The sequence below is a fragment of the Hippopotamus amphibius genome, chromosome 12 (genome assembly GCF_030028045.1).
Source record: "Hippopotamus amphibius kiboko isolate mHipAmp2 chromosome 12, mHipAmp2.hap2, whole genome shotgun sequence".
Lineage (NCBI taxonomy): Eukaryota > Metazoa > Chordata > Mammalia > Artiodactyla > Hippopotamidae > Hippopotamus > Hippopotamus amphibius.
This window is the reverse complement of record NC_080197.1, coordinates 80,894,462-80,910,899: the sequence shown is the minus strand read 5'-3', so window position 1 is coordinate 80,910,899 and position 16,438 is coordinate 80,894,462. Positions and strand designations below refer to the sequence as shown.

Sequence of the window (16,438 nt, the reverse complement as noted above, 5' to 3'; positions counted from 1 at the left end):
AGCCATTAGATAGGGGATCTGGAAAGTTCTGAATCAGAGGGTCCCCCAAGACAATGGAGGAGAAGAAGGGGGCCCCTCTGTGGTGGGATCAGGCGGACTCCCCAGGCCACATCCCCAACCCCACGGTCCATCCCACAGGAGCGCTCTGATCCACTGGGCAGGAAGCGGTTTCTTAGTCTTCAAATGTTAAAATGCAGAAATCAGGGTGGTGAAAAATTGCGCATGTTTGAGAAACACCTTAGTTAATCAACGAGCAGTTCCCTTACACTTCTCAGACGAGAACACGCCAGGACGGAGCCAGTGCTGAAAAAGGGCCGAGACGGACGCGCAGGGAAAGTGCCACGGTTCTGAGTCGCAGACCCCTACAGCCGGCGCCTCTGATACCCAGCCACCAAGACGTGCAGCGTGGAAACCTCCAACAGCCGCTGAAACAGAGGCGGCTGCCCACGTGTGCTGACCCCGACCTGGCTGAACGCTCTCTTCCTTGAGAAAACAAAACTCTTTGTCCAAAGACCGAGGCCAGGTCAGCAGGGGCCCCCGCGTTGCCAGGATGGGGGTCGGCACTGAGTGGGGGTGAGACGGTCCCATTCCCCTCTCCCCACTCTTTCCCTGCAAAGAGGACTCTGCTGTGGGATGTGGCCCTGTCCCTGGAGCCCACACGTGGCAGGACACACTCCCGGCTGGTTTAGAGCCGACTCAGGGCTGATTCACTGGCTCCCCCCACCCCCCAGTAGCTGCTCTCCCACGCTGTCCCCAGCGCAGAGCCTTCACGGCCCCCCCGGGCAGAGGCGGCCCCCGGCCTTCACGTGCAGATGCTGCATACTCGCCTCCGCGGGAGCCTCGGCCTCCAGGAGGCACCTGGCTCAGACCCCAGACCCCGCTTCCCCTCCTCTGCGGGTCAGGAGGAGCTCACTGAAGACCCCAGGTCCCACCCCCACTGCGTCCCTAGAAGGCACACAGCCTGCTGACCCCCCCTTGCTGGGGGTGGTGCTCGGAGACCCAGGGCAGGTTGGTCCCCATGCCCCCAACCTGGGTCCGCCCATCCTCCCTGACTCCCAGGACATGGAGCGAGAGCTGGCCTGACCCAGCCCAGCTCAGGGTGAAGTCTGGGGACACAAAGCTAGAAGGGCAGAACCCTGGGCCCCACTCCGACCTACTGGAGGAGATCTCCTGGCTATGGGGCTGAAAGTGCACATTCCAGACCATTCCCCGGTGTCTCTGAGGCACCTGAAGTTTAAGACCCACTGGCCCACTTGCTGCGGAAGGCCTGGATCAGGCGGTAACTGTGGGAAAGTGATGGAGGTGGGACTCCAACAGCATCTCCGAGACAGGTCCATCCTGTCCTCACCTCCTACCCATTCTGGCACCTTGACGTTGGTCGGGGATGTGGCTGCCTGGGGGGCTGTGACCCAGGAACAAATTACAGTGTGTAGGACCTCTGGTCTTTAAAAAGTAGGTGATGGGTTAAAATGTACATCAGGACTGTGTTGAAAGGGAACACACGTTCCAAAAGAGCAGGACGCACCTGAGGACACTTGTGGAAGGTGGGCTGTCAGCAGTCACTCAGCCCCCTCCTCCACAACTGTTCAGAGCTTCCACGTTTAGCCCCAGATGACAGGGTTACCTCCTCTGCACCCCCAGAAACCCCTGCGGAAATTCACAAAGCTGGAGCAGGGGTGAGAAGAGAAACAAATGAAAGTTGGGAACCCACCTGTGTCAGGGACGTTCATGTGTTCACCTGTGCGCGAGCTGCCTTCATCCCTCATCCCTCCCTCCCTCCATCCCGCCACGTGCTCCTGGTGTGGCACCACCAGCTGAGTCGCTGGACAGTGGTGCTGGAGCCCCCTCTGGGCTGTCTGCACACGGAGCCTTCTGGGACAGGTAGCACCCCAGCTCGGAATACCCCCTCCGCACGGCAGGGAGGACAGCATACCCAAGGGCCCTGAGGGTCCTGTGTGCCGGGAGCCGGCATCCCGGACAAGTCCCTCAGCAGCTGCACTCCCAGCCCTGCCTGCCTGGCACCAAGTAGCCTGTTTACTCGTCCGTGAGCCTGCCTTCCCCTCCTGATTCCTCTAGGAAAAGAGAAAGCTGTGGGGGAGGAGGGGTCCCGGGTGCCTCCACTGCCGGGCAGACCCACACGGCAAGCCCGGCGGCGCCCTGGACCTGGCGCACCTCCTGTGAGACGGAGGACTTGGGGACCTGTGTCTTCTCTTGTTGGTGCTTGGCCTTTGTAAGTTTCCCCCATAAAGCCCACTCCCTAATCCACAGCATGTGACACAACAGGTGGAGACCAGAAGGCCCACTGACACGGCAGTGAGTCCCTCACTCAGCCATTCATGGACGTGTTTATGTGCTGGAGAGTCAAGAGAAAGGGCTCAGAAACTGACCTCCAGGAGCTCTGGGACGATGGGGACAGATGGACAGAGATTCTGGTACAGCGGGTAAGCCGTGCCCTGCAGGCAAAGCGCAGTTTGCTGTGGGTGGGCTTCCCAAAGGTGTGACGGCACCAAGGATGAAGAGCTGTCCGGTGAAGCTGGCGGGGGGTGGGGGTCGGGGGGGGGACCAGTTATCTGGTGGAGGGAGACATAAGGAGGGGGAGGTGTGGAGACTGTGGCTGGAGAGAGGCCAGGAGGGGATGGGCTGGAGAGGTGGGTCGGAGCAAGGTGCCGGGGCCTTGGGGCCAGGCCTGGACACGTGGCTTCTGTTCTCAGGAGATGGTGGCACTGGTGGGGTATGCAGTGCAGTCCGGTTCTGTCGCGATGGGGCGATGGGGAGGGGGTGGCCCACGCAGAGACTGCGGAGGCTTGAGCAGAGGTCGAGAGAGGGGATTGGAGAGAAGCAGGGGACCTGAGAGACAGAAAGGGTGTGATTTGCTGTTTGGCTGCACGTGGGGGGCGGGGAAGTGGCAGGGAAAGAAGGGCGATGTCCCTCCCGGGGTTTCTCACATGGTGATTGTGGGTGGGGGAGCCTCTCACTGCAGCGGGACCCTGAGGAAGAGGAGGGGGGCATCGTTCTGGACTCAAGGTGGAGCTGCTGGAGTCAGACGTAGAGGTGGGCTCAGAGGGAGCTGGGCTTCAGGGGCGGCCCTGCAGAGCGTGTGGACCAGGGCAGAGCTGAGGCTGGGGTCCTCCTCCTATGCGATGCCCTCAGCCCAAGGGAGTGCTTTCAAGTCCTGGGAACTCTCTCTTAGGAAAAATGACAGGGTCCTGCTTAAAGCCGTGGGGTCTGACAGATAAAAGGACCTCAGAGGTTATCTAAGTAACCTCCCTGCTGGAAAAAGCAGGACACAGATAGGATAAGGCCAGGGAGCCATAGGCCCAGGACCCAGGACCGGTCGATTTCCCGGCCTGACGCCCAAGGTCCATTCATCTCTCTGCCTCTCTGGCCCGGCTTATCCCCTAAGAAACAAGCGGGTCAGACTCTTCAGTACAAGGTTTAAAGGTCTGAGACGGAATTGGAAAGGGCCCAGGAACCAGAAAGAAGGGAAGGGGCAGGTGCTGTTGTTACGAGATCTGGGACACAGTCATCTATGTAGTGGGTGAGCGTGTGTGTGTGTGAGTGTGTGAGCGTGTGTGTGGCATTGCTCGTGTGGGCAACACTGTATTCACCCTGATGTTAGAGGTGTGAGTGTCCTTACAGAATTAAATCCAACCCCCTCTTCAAAACCAAAAAACAAATAAGAAAACGTAAACAAGTGAAACAGCTTGGTCATCCTTTAAACACTGTGTGTTGCCATAGAAACATCTGGGGGTGGAGAACAGTGCAGCTGTGGAAGCTGTTCTCTGGCCGTGCCGGTGCCCAGAGATGCCCTGTGGGTTCACACTCCTCATGGCCTCCTCGGGCCTGGTTCCAGGGGTGGCAGAACCCCGAGGATGCGCCGAGATCCAGCACGGGACCCGCCGGTGCTCTGATCTCGGGAACCGGGCGACAGTGGAAGCCACCCTGGGGCAGCGGATTCCAGGTACCACTCGGTGTGTCGAGGTTGGGGGAGGGGACACACCTGCGGGTTGGGGGAGGGGAGGGGACGCCCAGGTCTCCCGCGGACCCCTCCCTCAAGGGCAGGAGTGGGGGCCTCGCCCCTCAGGTGCCCTGTCTCTTCCCCTTCCCACCACTTTCCCTTCCTTCCTGGTGATATCCGCCCCGCCCCCCGACCCCTTGCGTCCTTTCCTTGTCACCCTGTCCCTGTCCCTCCTCTCTCCCTGCTCTTTACTCAGGGCCGCCGCTGGCACCCAGGCACACCTCCACACCCAGGTCTGACGTATTTAGGAGATTCAGTGGAGGAAGCGCCTCGGTTCCCAGGAGGCACGAGGTCTCCTGGATGCCTGTGGGCTGCTCAGGCTCTGGCAGGCACAGGCGGTCTAAGCTTTCCGCTCTCCTCACGTTCACACGTCCCGCCTTCAACCACACTGTGAGCCTCTACACGGCAGACACAATTATCTCTGGACAGTAGTAATCTTGATTCCGACACTGAATGGCTCTACGTCTTTGGAAAAGTCATGTTACTTCCCTGGTCTGTGTCTCATCTGTAGAAGAGCTAGTTAAGTATTAAAAAAAAAATACAGTGCTGCTGAGAACCCTAGGTTCCCAGGGCTGCTTCAGGAGCGGGTACAGGTCGGGGGGAGGCTGACAAGGTGGGGCTTTCTCCCTGTCCCCTGCCTTGAACAACAGCGGGGCCACTTTAACCCAAGGATCTTACACAGCTGAATCGAGTCCGGGGAACCCACAAACCCACAGGATGGGGTGTGGACAGAGAACACACACAAAAAAGAAGAAGCCATCTCTTCCTGACCGGTCTAGGGGACCCTTGTTGGCTTTATATTCTGGGTTCTGCCTGAGATTTTATTTGAGAAGAGGAATGACTGCTTTTTTGTTTTGTTTTTCTTAGAACTTGGAATACCACTTCCAAAGTGGTAGATGACTCCAAGGTTACTCCAAAGTTCTCTTTCAAGCTCATCCCCAGTCTGTGTGCAGTTCTGCCCAAGGCACAGCCAGACTCTTGGACGTGGAAAGGAACAGGGAGCTCCCCTCCTCCCTGTTGCGAGGATCACTATAAACAGATAGATTTTATAATGAAAAATCCTTCATTAACGAGGTTATTAACATGCGTGCGTTAGGGGAACACAGCCTCCTGGTGAGGAAAGCCGGAGAGCTCCCTGGACCAGGCCATCAGGGAGCATCTTCCAGGTCCACTCACACATGTGTGTTCATGTCTGTTCACGCATGCATGTTTCTGCACACACACACACACACACACACAGGCGTGTGGTGCAGCTGGGTGATGCCCACAGTCTGTACTGAATGCTGTGTGGCGTGTATCTGCTCTGTAGCAGACCAGGTGTGGAAATTCATACTCAGAGAGCTTCCCTTCCATCAGCGGGTAAACAAATAAACAAAATGTGGTGAATATACGCACAGAGGAATAACAGTCAGCCCAGAAAAGGAATAAAGTTCTGATGCACACTGCAACATGGGTGAGCCCTGCTGAGAGAGAGAAGCCAGTCCTAAAGGGACAGAGATGTGCGATTCCACGTCTATGAAATACTCAGAATGGGCAAATTCATGGAGACTGTAGGTTAGAGGTTCTCAGGGCTGGCGGGGGTGGCGGGAGCTGTTTCGGGGAATGAAAGACTGTGGAAACAGCGGTGATGGTCACACAACATTGTGAGTGTAATTAATGCCACTCAAGTGTACACTTTGGTTAGAAAGGCAAATTTTATGTTATATTTATTTTACCACAAAAGAAAAAAAGGAAGCATTCCTTTAGATGTTCAAGATTTTCTAACTTTCAAGGGCCTTCATCTATGCTACCTGAGGCCATGGTTGTACCTGTATCAGCTACCCCCTCCCCAGGATCACTCATCAGGAAGTTGATAGCACAGCCTTTTGCCATGAGTCCTGGCGGAAGGCTGTGGCCCCGGGGTGTGGGTGGGCAGGGAGGCGGGAGGCTGCTGAAGACACCTTCAACTTCACAATTTTTCGAGGCAGGCCTTTTCCAAGAGCCCTACAGTGATCCAGGAAATCTGGCCTTAAGACCCCGGGCTTCTCATAAAGGAGGAAGGGGCTGGATGAACCACGTGATACCTAAGAGTAAAGCAGTCTTGGAAAGAACAGTCACCTGTTCATCTAGGCTGGTGGCCCCAGAGGCAGAAACTCTGCCAGGTCACGTGAGCTGAGGGTCTCACAAGTGACTCATCCACTTGTGAGACCCTCAGCTCATGTCTCCTTTGGAGGCTGGCCTTGCCCCCCAGGAGGGCCAAGCAGGCAGCTCAGACATCCGGGTGCTGGGCTGCCCGCTCCACTGGCCCTTCACTGGCCTGTCCCTAGACAGCATCTCTGTCTGTCCCTGGGCTCCTTTTTGGGCTGGTTCTCAGCTGTCAGCCCCTGGGGCAGACCTGGCCTGCCTGCGTGCTCTGCGATGTCCTGCACCTTTGTCACGGGCTCTGCACTGCCCCTGGAGTCCACGGGAGGCCACATGCCCCTGCCCTGAGGCTCGTGGGCTGCCATCCTACCGGAGGTCAGTGTGGGCTGTCAGGGCATGGCTAGTCCCTTCTCTCCCAGGACGTCACTGGCTCTGGGATGTCGCCTTTGCTTTGGGTAATGGAGCAGAGCGGTGACAGGTATTACCACTCAGGGCTGAACTGCTCCTGGGGACAAGGGGGCATTTGCTTAGTGACCTGCGGCTAGTGTGTGATTTCCCAAACAGATGCGGCAGCGGCCTCAAAACTCTCTCCCAAATGCTCACCTTCTTGCGAGGAGGCAGACCACATCCAGCCCAGGGGAACAGATGCTGTCTTTTCTGCCCATCCCCACGGGCCATCCCCCTCCCGCCCCATCCCTGTTTGGGTGTTACGGCAGCTTCCTGACTGGACTTACTGGCATTCAGGCCGTTTCTCTGCCTACGACCTTCCCCCACTCCCTTTCCCCCTGGCCTGGGATGGAGTCTCACCTCCGAGGCCTGGCTCCCAGGTCTCGTTGACCCCACTTGTCCATGTGGACCCATCTCCGGCCAGCACCCTCCACTCCAGCCACAGCAGAAGGCTCATCACACCTAACCTGGAAGGGAAGTGTGGGCAGTGCTGCCAGGCCAACCTTTCTCCACCTGCAAGGCCTGCTCCCTTGGTCTGGACATCTCATCCTCTCTGATCCCCCCACGGCCCTCTGCCCAGCGCAGGGCCCTCTGCAGACAGGATTCTAGCACTTATGACGATGTGTGTGTTTTCTGCATGCACCTCCTCTTGGGGACAGAGGCCTACGGGGTGGAAGCAGGCATCTTTGTCACCTTGGTTAGGAGGTGTCTTTAATTGAAGGGCAAAGTGACGGAGGAAAAGGGCTTTGGAGTCAAGCTGTTTCCTGTGATGAGCCGCGTAATCTTCCCAACTGTGGCCTTGTCACCAGGAAAGTGGGAACAATTACATCAACTCCGCTGACTTCGGGATTAGGAGTCACAGTTCGCATTCAGACAGTAGCAGCTGCCATTGAGGCTCCGCACCCGGCACAGCCCCCGGCTCCGCACCCAGCACGGCCCCCGGCTCCCCACCCTGCACGACCCCCGCCTCCCCACCCAGCAGGGCCCCCGCCTCCCCACCCAGCTCTGCAGCAGGTGCAGCAGGGGTTCCGCACGCGTCTGTGGGGTGTACACCCGCTCCAGGCGGCTCTGCATGTCCCCAGACGTCCTGCCTGGGCTGCTCCCCGGTGCCCGCAGCACCAGCCCTTTGCTCAACCCCCTCACCTCCTGCCCACATGGGCCTCCAGGCCGCTCAGCATGTAGCACGTCCCACTTTTGAGCCACTTCTGAGCCTCTTGACTTCAACACAAACTAGAGCCCGAGGTCTCACATCTGTTTTCTATTATTGATGCAACTTCAAAACCAAACCAGAAACTTCTCTGAGCCCATTTGCTGGGGTCCACGCCTTCTGAATGCTCCTGCCCCTCCCCCCTCAGCCTTGGCTTCACAGCCAAAGAGACTCCAGCCCCAGAGCGCCAAGCCTTTCCCCGGAGGCTCTGGAACTCCACAACCCTTTGCCTCCCGAAGCGACTTCTTTCAGCTGCGTGGACGAGGTGACTGACAACAGCAGAGTCTTTCAGGAGAGAGGGCGTGGGTTCAGGAGAGTTGAGGACCTGGGGTGATTCCACAGCACGAGCGCCAGGGGTAGGACTTTACAGTTTACAAGGTGCCGTCCATCTTATGTTGAGTCTCACGATCACTTTGTGAAGCAGGGAGGAAGGTAATTTCTTCTGCTCTCCTCCTCTTACCTCACTTTCTGTTCCTCCTCACATCACCACCATCACCACCATCATCACCACCGCCATCTCCTCCACCACCAGCACCTCCACCTCCATCACCATCATCTCCACCATCACCACTACTGTCACCCTCACCACTACCACTGTCTTCATTTCCACCTCCATCACCGTCCACACTTCCACCATCATCACCACCACCATTGTCACCATCACCACCTCCACCACCTCCATCACCATCATCTCCACCATCACCACTACTGTCACCCTCACCACTACCACTGTCTTCATTTCCACCTCCATCGCCGTCCACACTTCCACCATCATCACCACCACCATTGTCACCATCACCACCTCCACCACCACCACCACCACCATCTCCTCCTCTTCCACGGCAGCTTCCATTAACGGCCGAGTCAGAGCCTGGATGCACCAATGCTAATCTTAACAGTAAATGCGTGACGAATAAAGAATGTTCTCTCTGTTTTGCACATGAGGATGCTGGTGGGAGAGGCTGGGTAACCTCCACAACGCCCTGCAGCCAGGGAGCATTGGAGCCGGGACTCTCACATTTTCCCTCTTGTATGTGGTGACAGGACGGATGGACCCTTCACTGGGCACCTCTGTGCACTGGGGCTTGGCCGGGGCCACGCTGAACATCTGATTTTTGTCGAAACCAGCGGTGTCCTGCAAGGGTTGGATACGCAGCGCCCACCTGGCCCAGGACCCCACTTCCCACCGATGGCGTGTGGACATGTGGCTGCTAAGCAGACCCCACACTCTCCTCCTGCTCCTGGTCACACCTGTCACTACCTGTGGCGGAGCCGTAAATGGGCTGGAAAGCAACCACTGGTCTAACCCCACTGAGGGTCTCTCCTCCAGCTCTGTCGTGGAGTCGGAGACCCTGCAGCAGCCAGGAGTGAGGCTCTGAGAGTGTGAACCAGAGGTGGACAGAGCCAAGGGAGAGCAGGGACCACGACAGAGGCAGGAGATGCTAGGAGGGAGGTGGGGGACAGGGGACTTTCAAACGTGACATCAAGACTTCAGGCAGGACTGGAAGAACGGGGTCGGATGCCATGCAGAGGTTGGCCACGTCACTCTCACTCTGGACCTTGGTTTCTTCATCCACTAAATGTGAGTTTGGCCAGATGACCTCTGCTCCCCTGCCTGTGTCCAGCTAGGATTCTGTGGTGCTGACCAATCTGAGTTTTAAACTGTAGGTCTTCCACACTTAATGTACCTTGGCCAAATCACTGGAAACTCAGATGCCTCCTTTTCCTTGGCTACAAAGTGGGGACAATACCTTCCAATTGAGACTCCATAAGAAGTGAGGGGAAGTGCATGCTAACACAGTGAATCGGAAATCCTTAAATGTTCCGCTCCCGAACCCACCGTGGTTCTGAAATCCGTGGCATCTGAGATGACGAAGGTGATTGGAGACATTAGTGGGTTGGCACTGAAGCCGTGGGCTTGAGAAACGATCTGTGCAGGGAAACTGTGATGGTTCCGTGAAATCCACGATCAGAGAACAGAAGCTGAGGGTTCAGGAAGGGGATACTGGCCGGGGGCCCAGAGAGCATGTCTCAAGACCGTCATCATTTTTGTCACGTCCACGTGTGAGTAATATTGTTCACCTAATACTTTCTCCTTCCATCAACTCGCTCTTCTTATGCGAACATTCAGAAAGGAATTTTTTTTTTTATCAGAAGTATCATGGTCCTTGCTTGCCATGGTAAACAGTAACAGTAAAACTATTAACAAGGTTTGTCCATGTGCTACCTAAGATCGTCCGACACACCACCCAGGCATACATGTCACACCTGGGGAAAACCCAGGCTTGAGGCTCCCCCCTGGCAAGGGCCACCCTGACTGCATGTGGCTCCGGAAGTGGAAGCAAGGAGGGGCCTCCTCAGGAGAAATGAGGGGAGGCCGATGTCGTGTCCCAGGAGGAGCTCTCCGGAGTCGGGGGTCCCCTGCCACGAGCAGGCTGCCTCCGGGGCTGTGCAGCCAGCACGCACACCTGTGGGTCACCTGTGGGAGGGGGTTCAGGGACTGTGCTCAGGTGGAGTCGGCGGCATCTCCTTCAAGGTCACACCCTCATCCCTGGGCGAGTCCTGCACTCGACGGTGGGTTATTTCTGACGATGTTAACTTCAGTTAGATGGCGGGTCCTTTCTGGGCAACCGCTCATCTCATATTTAGACTCAGCTTCGACCCCAGCATTGTCACAGGCTGTATTTCTACTGCTCACTGATGGATGAGACCGGAAATTCAATGAGGATCTGAAAATAGCCGTGCGGGTCAGCTCCGCCCAGTGTCCCATCCCCCAGCCCTGCGTCGTGTCCTGGGTCCCCTCATTTTTCCATGGGGACTGACCTCATTTTTCAGTTCCCAAAACAAATGCTTTCTAAAACACAAGTCAGAGAGATACACCCAAATCAGAGTAGGTAAATCCCCTCTCGACAAATTCCGACTTGATTCCCAAGCCTCCTGGGACTGAAATGAGCCCGCTGGAAACTTCCCCTCCCGACTCCCGTGACCTCTGTCTGTCCCGGGCACTGATCTTGGGTAATTCGGCTTCCTGTCCTCTCAGCCTTCCCCAAGGTCTTCAAAGTGGACTACAAAACTGGGGGTGGGACAGAGATGACACAGATGAAAAGTGTGGCGCTGCAAAGGAGGAGGCGGCTGTGAGGGTTTCAGTTAAGGTCTCGATGCATCCCCCATCCATCCTCTGGTCAACTCTCAGAGGCTGAGGGTGGGGTGCGTCCTCTGCCCCACGTCCCCCCTGGTCCTGCAGTCCCCTCGGCCGAGCCCCTTTCTTTCCTATAATCTTGATCATTTTTACTTTCTAATCACAAAGATACCAAGTTTCATGTTAGAAATTTAAGCCAACTGTGAGGTGAAAAAAGGAAAATGAAAAAGTGCACCATCCCACCCCTGGAGGGGACCGTAGCCGGTGTTTCGTCATCTGCGGCCAACCTGCTTTCCCCTTGTGTCCAAAGCGGTCATCGAACTGTTCATGTTATTTTATGACCTCCCCTATTTTTGTTTAACAGGAGGTTGTAAACATACATCGTCTCCCGTGTCACTCTCAATAGCCCCCAGATCCCAACGGCAGGATGAGGTGGGGCCTTGTTTACTTTATCTCCTCTGCCTTCGCTGACTCGGCCCGGCCCTTGGGGGCTGCGGGCAGTGGCTCGCTGCAGCCTGGTGCTGTCACCCCTCTTCCTACCCTGGCCGCTCCTCCCCCATCTCCAGCAGGTCACCCGCTGAGGACAGTGAGGCAGAGGGGCTCCTGGTGGTCGGCCACGGGGGGCACAGGGCCCCAGCAGGCAGCCCGGCAGAGCTCCCAAGATTCTGGGGCTCTAAAAATGACCAGACCTCAGTGCTGGGAGGGGTGTCGGGGACACTGGGTCAAGTCCTCCATTTCATAGGAGAACGAGGGGACACCTGGACTGAGTCTCACGACGCGTTAGAGGCAGCAGGCTGGCCTGGGCCCCACGTGGCAGGGGGCAGGAGTGGGCCCCACATGGGCCCTGAGGCTTCCGGAGCCACCAGAGGAGGGAGACGGCGGGGGAAGGGGGCGGGGCGCGGGGTGGGGAGTGGTCCTGGAGCCACGGGAGGGGCTGGAGCCGTCATACCCTGTGATGCCCTGAGCCCCACACTCTTCCCTCGGACGTTCACCATCCTGCCCCCTTTTCCTCGAGAGGGGAACAAGAAGACCCCTTGCATCAGGGATGTCCTTCCTCCTTTGACGGGCAAGGGGAAGAGGCAGCTGTTACAAGTGGAGCCTCTCCAGCCTGAGAACACGTGGCCGTGGGACCTGGGACGAGGCGTCGGCCCTGAGGGCCCCGAGGTCTGCATCTCACTCCACACAGGACCCACCCCTGCCCCGCACACGGGCACCGCTCCACGCCCGAGCGTCCTGCAAAGCGCCACCTCCCTTTCCATCTCCCTGTCCCCAAGACACCATTCCCTTGACGTATTTTTAGCCAAGATGCCAAACATCCAAGAAAGAAGAAGCGAATCTGTCTCACACGGGTGAAAATAGCCCGGCCCCAGCCCTGGGGCCTCTGCCTCCCGCCCCCCGCCCCCCTTCCTTTCCTTTGTGGCCCCTCTGCCCCCTGCCAGCCATCCATCCCCGGCTCCCCCTTCATCCCTCTCAGATCCTCTCCCTCCACCTGAGGGACGGGCAGCGTCCACAGAGTCACACAGGAGTTCAGCTAATTGGCTATTTCTTGCAAATTGCTTGAAATGTGTGCAGACCTACTGAAAATGGAAAAACACAGAGCCGTGAGCATCCGCCTGTGATGTGGATGAATGCACCCCAGCCCATGCGGGTGTGGATGGGGGGCATTTCCTGACCTGTGTGGACCCATAGAGGGAGCCCAGGGTACCCTGGGGGGGCTGAACTCCTGAGTGAGGGGAGAGCGTGGAGGGCTTAGTCCCTTCCCTAATCTGCGGAGCCCACGCGTGCAGAGATGGCCTAAATACAGTCTTCAATGCCGCTGCTTCCTTTGTGGGCATGATCTGAGGCCGAGGAGAGAGGCATTTTGGCTCCCAGCTCACGTTTTTCCTGTGCCAGACGGGAAAATACCTCCTAAACACGGTCTCCATTTTTCCTGTTATTATGCTTGCTGCTTCTGACTTGTGGATAGAAATCCTACGGTGGACGAGGACAATGAATGCTGGGGTCATAGACCCTGGGGTCACAGTGCCTGAGAAGAGTCCCCGTCATATCAGCTACTAGCTGGTTGCCATGACGGCGACCACCACCACCACCACCAAGAACTAACGTTACCCAGAGTGTTCTAAGCCCCGACCCTGGTCCCAAGCACCTGGCACGAATTATTGAATTATTTCCTTCCATTGTTACAACAATATGATGCCGGGGTATCGGCCCTCCCCGTGGACCAGGAGATTGAGACGTGGGAGGCGGGTCTGCTCGCCCAGACCACACAGACTCTAAGAGCTGTGGCAGGGCTTGACCTTGGGCTGCTGAGCCCAGAGCACCGGTCCTTAACTTCAGCTTTAATTTTTTCATCCACAGAAGGAAGAGGATGGACACAGTCCGTGTCGTGTGCTTGTGCCCACGTTCGTGGACGTCCTCTGTAAACCGTAAAGTGCTGTGGGAATACCAGCGGGTATCACCCCAAAGGGTAGCTTCCCTCTGGGACAGAGGGAACTATCTCATAAAATCAGCAAAGGACTACAGAATCTCAGGGGAGGAAGGGGGCTCCGGCGTCCTATGAGGCAACATCCCACTCGGCACAGGGTTAGACAGACTCATGAAACTGAGAGGCCCTGTGAGTGACCTGGTTCAACATCAGATAGAAATGACCCCCCAAGATGACCAGAGCAGTGCTGCGTGCAGACCCCCATCTTCTGACCTTTGTCTGGGGCACAAGCCACGTCCCCCCGGCCCTCCTGGCAGATGCCACTCAGCCATCACTGTGAACTCACCTGCTGACCCATAACACGACCTCAGCATCCTTCCCAACACAACGACCATCAGTGCATCAGTGCCAACGTACAACTGTACCCTCCCTGCGGGATGCACGGGGTGACCATATAGTTTACCTGCCAAACAAGGGCAGCTTTGAGAGTGAAAGAGGACACTGTGACTAATTAGTGGGGACGCAGGTGTAAACGGGGGTGATTCCAGGTGAACTAGAGGTTACAATCACCCTAATTATATCTCAGGGAGGCTTCCAAAGTGCCCACCTACTCCTGGTAGGTAAACCCACCTGAGGAAGTTTGGAAGCGTCTTCCTACAGGACGGCCGGGTGGGGGTACTTGGAGGAAGGAGAGATTCTTGGTGAGAAAGGACGAGGCCTGCCTCGGTTCACAGATGTGTCTGCAGAGGTGCCACGACCACTGGGTTGTTCCCGTGCCCCCATGGTCCCCCCTTCCCGGGGGCACCAGCTCATCACCTTCCCATGAAAGCATATGTCTGCACATCCCCTGCTCCCCCCCCACCTCCTCCTCACAGTGAATAATCATTTCTACGGTAGTTTAATGAGCCAGTTATGAACGCGTTTGGGTGTCTTATGGAGGCAGAATCACCTTGTTTACTCGTTGGTAATTAAATCGGCTACATTTGATTTCTGTTTGGGGAGATTTACAGGCATTTTCTGTTTCTAGGTGGCAAAATTGAAAAATGAGTCTAATTACTGATGGATTTCCCCAAGAAGAGAAACAGAGAACGGTATTTCACTCACTGCCAAGTTCACTACACCTTAGCACAGGCATGACCAGGGTGGAGAATGACAGGAAGGCCAGGGACCATCCGAGACCAGAGCGGACAAAGCAAAGGAGTCACAGGCTCTGTGGAGGGAAAAACCTCTTTTCCTAACAAGAGGGAATTCGGTTGTTGGGCTGCTCTGGTTGGGCCATGGGAACCTGACAGCTCCTCTTGGACAACCCCGTTTCCTAAGGGGAACCCCATTTGTCCCTCAAAAAAACTACTGCCACTAAGGGGTTCTTAGAGGATATGATACAAAGTGCAGAAGGTCCTGGCTATGTGTGGCCTCTAAGTTGCTTTGTGACATTAGCCAAGTAAGTCTTTTATATTCTTCAACTTCATATTTTCTCATCTATGAAGCAAAGTTGGAAATTAAATTATTGGGCTAATCGAGCAGACGATCCCATAAAAATATTACCATCGCAGCATGTTTTACAAACATTTATAAGTTCCTTGTTAAAGTGTTTTGCTCAGCTTTACATTTTCTGACCCTTTGGGTTGGGAGGATGAGAAAAATAATCTGAGTGTTTTATTTAAAGGCAAAAGAAAGAGTCTTTTTAGGACGTCAACTCCGTTAGCACCAGATACAGTTTATCTTTGTGGCTACTGAGTATTGTTAGTCTAATTCAGGATCTGTCTGAAATAAGAGTGTTTCCTACACTTCGGGAGCGCAGGGAACGGGGGTCTCGGCGCACGCACCTCGCTCCAGGATGGCTCAAAGAGCCCCCCACCCAAAGGCCCTTCCATCCTCACAGTGACTGTCAGAAATGGTGTATTTGCGGCAGGTGAAGAGGCTCAGGTCTTGGGGGAGCCAGGCCGGGGGGCTCACTCTGAGTCCCACGAGAGGCTTGGCTCTGCCCCACAGCCTGGGCAGAGGCTTGACAGGGAGCAGACGGTGTCCCACGGCCGGACCTCATGCTTCCGGGTCTCCAAGTTCTCAGGGACATTCCAGAAACCTGCTAAAGAGGGCTGCGGGCAAAGGAAGTTTGCTCCTAGTTTACAGGACACACGAAGGGCCTTGGGGATCCGGGTGCCAGCAGTGACCCTCTCCTCTATGCGGCCCAACCCACAGCCGCTTCAGGGCTGAGACCCCGACTGGGTCAAGAGGCTCCTGTTTGGGGTGAGGCATGTTGCATCTCTGGGCCTCAGTTTTCTAATCTGTAGAATGAACGCCCCTTCCCCTCCTCTGCCTGGGCTATAAGAAATCGCGTACAGGGCTTGGTGTGCGGCTTTATACGTGTTTCCCTGGGGTCCACAGATCAACAGGGGCCCCAGGGCGTGAGGAATCCCTCAGGCCCTCGTGTGGCCCTGACTCGCACGGCAGGTGCCAGGTAAGCACGGCCTTCCCCTCCCCTGCTCCGCATGGACAGGCGCCCAACTGCCACCGGCCGGACTCCCACCTTGTCCTCCCGCCTTGTTGTGTTAGCTGAGGCTCAGGGCACGGTGGTTAGGAGCCCCGTCTCTGGAGGCAGAGCACCTGGTTTTTTTGTTTTTGTTTTTTATTATTATTTTTTAGTTTATTATTTTTTGGGGGGTACACCAAGTTTAATCATCTGTTTTTATACACATATTCCCGTATTCCCTCCCTCCCTCGACTCCCCCCCACCCTCCCAGTCCCAGTTCTCTAAGGCATCTTCCATCCTCGAGTTGAACTCCCTTTGTTATACAACAACTTCCCACTGGCTATCTATTTTACAGTTGGTAGTATATATACGTCTGTGCTACTCTCTCGCTTCGTCTCAGTTTCCCCTTCACCCCCTGCCCCCCCCAAACCTCGAGTTCTCCAGTCCATTCTCTGCATCTGTGTCCTTGTTCTTGTCTTGTCACTGAGTTCATCAGTACCATTTTTAGATTCCATATATGTGAGTTAGCATACAATATCTGTCTTTCTCTTTCTGACTTACTTCACTCCGTATGACAGACTCTAGGTCCATCCACCTCATGACATATAGCT

At 56.0% G+C, this 16,438-nt stretch overlaps 1 protein-coding gene across 2 annotated transcripts in view; it reads right to left on the bottom strand.

Annotated features, from left to right (window-relative positions):
* Positions 1-16,438, bottom strand: part of CACNA1C (calcium voltage-gated channel subunit alpha1 C) — a 475,916-nt gene that overhangs the window by 187,433 nt on the left and 272,045 nt on the right. The window lies entirely within an intron of this gene.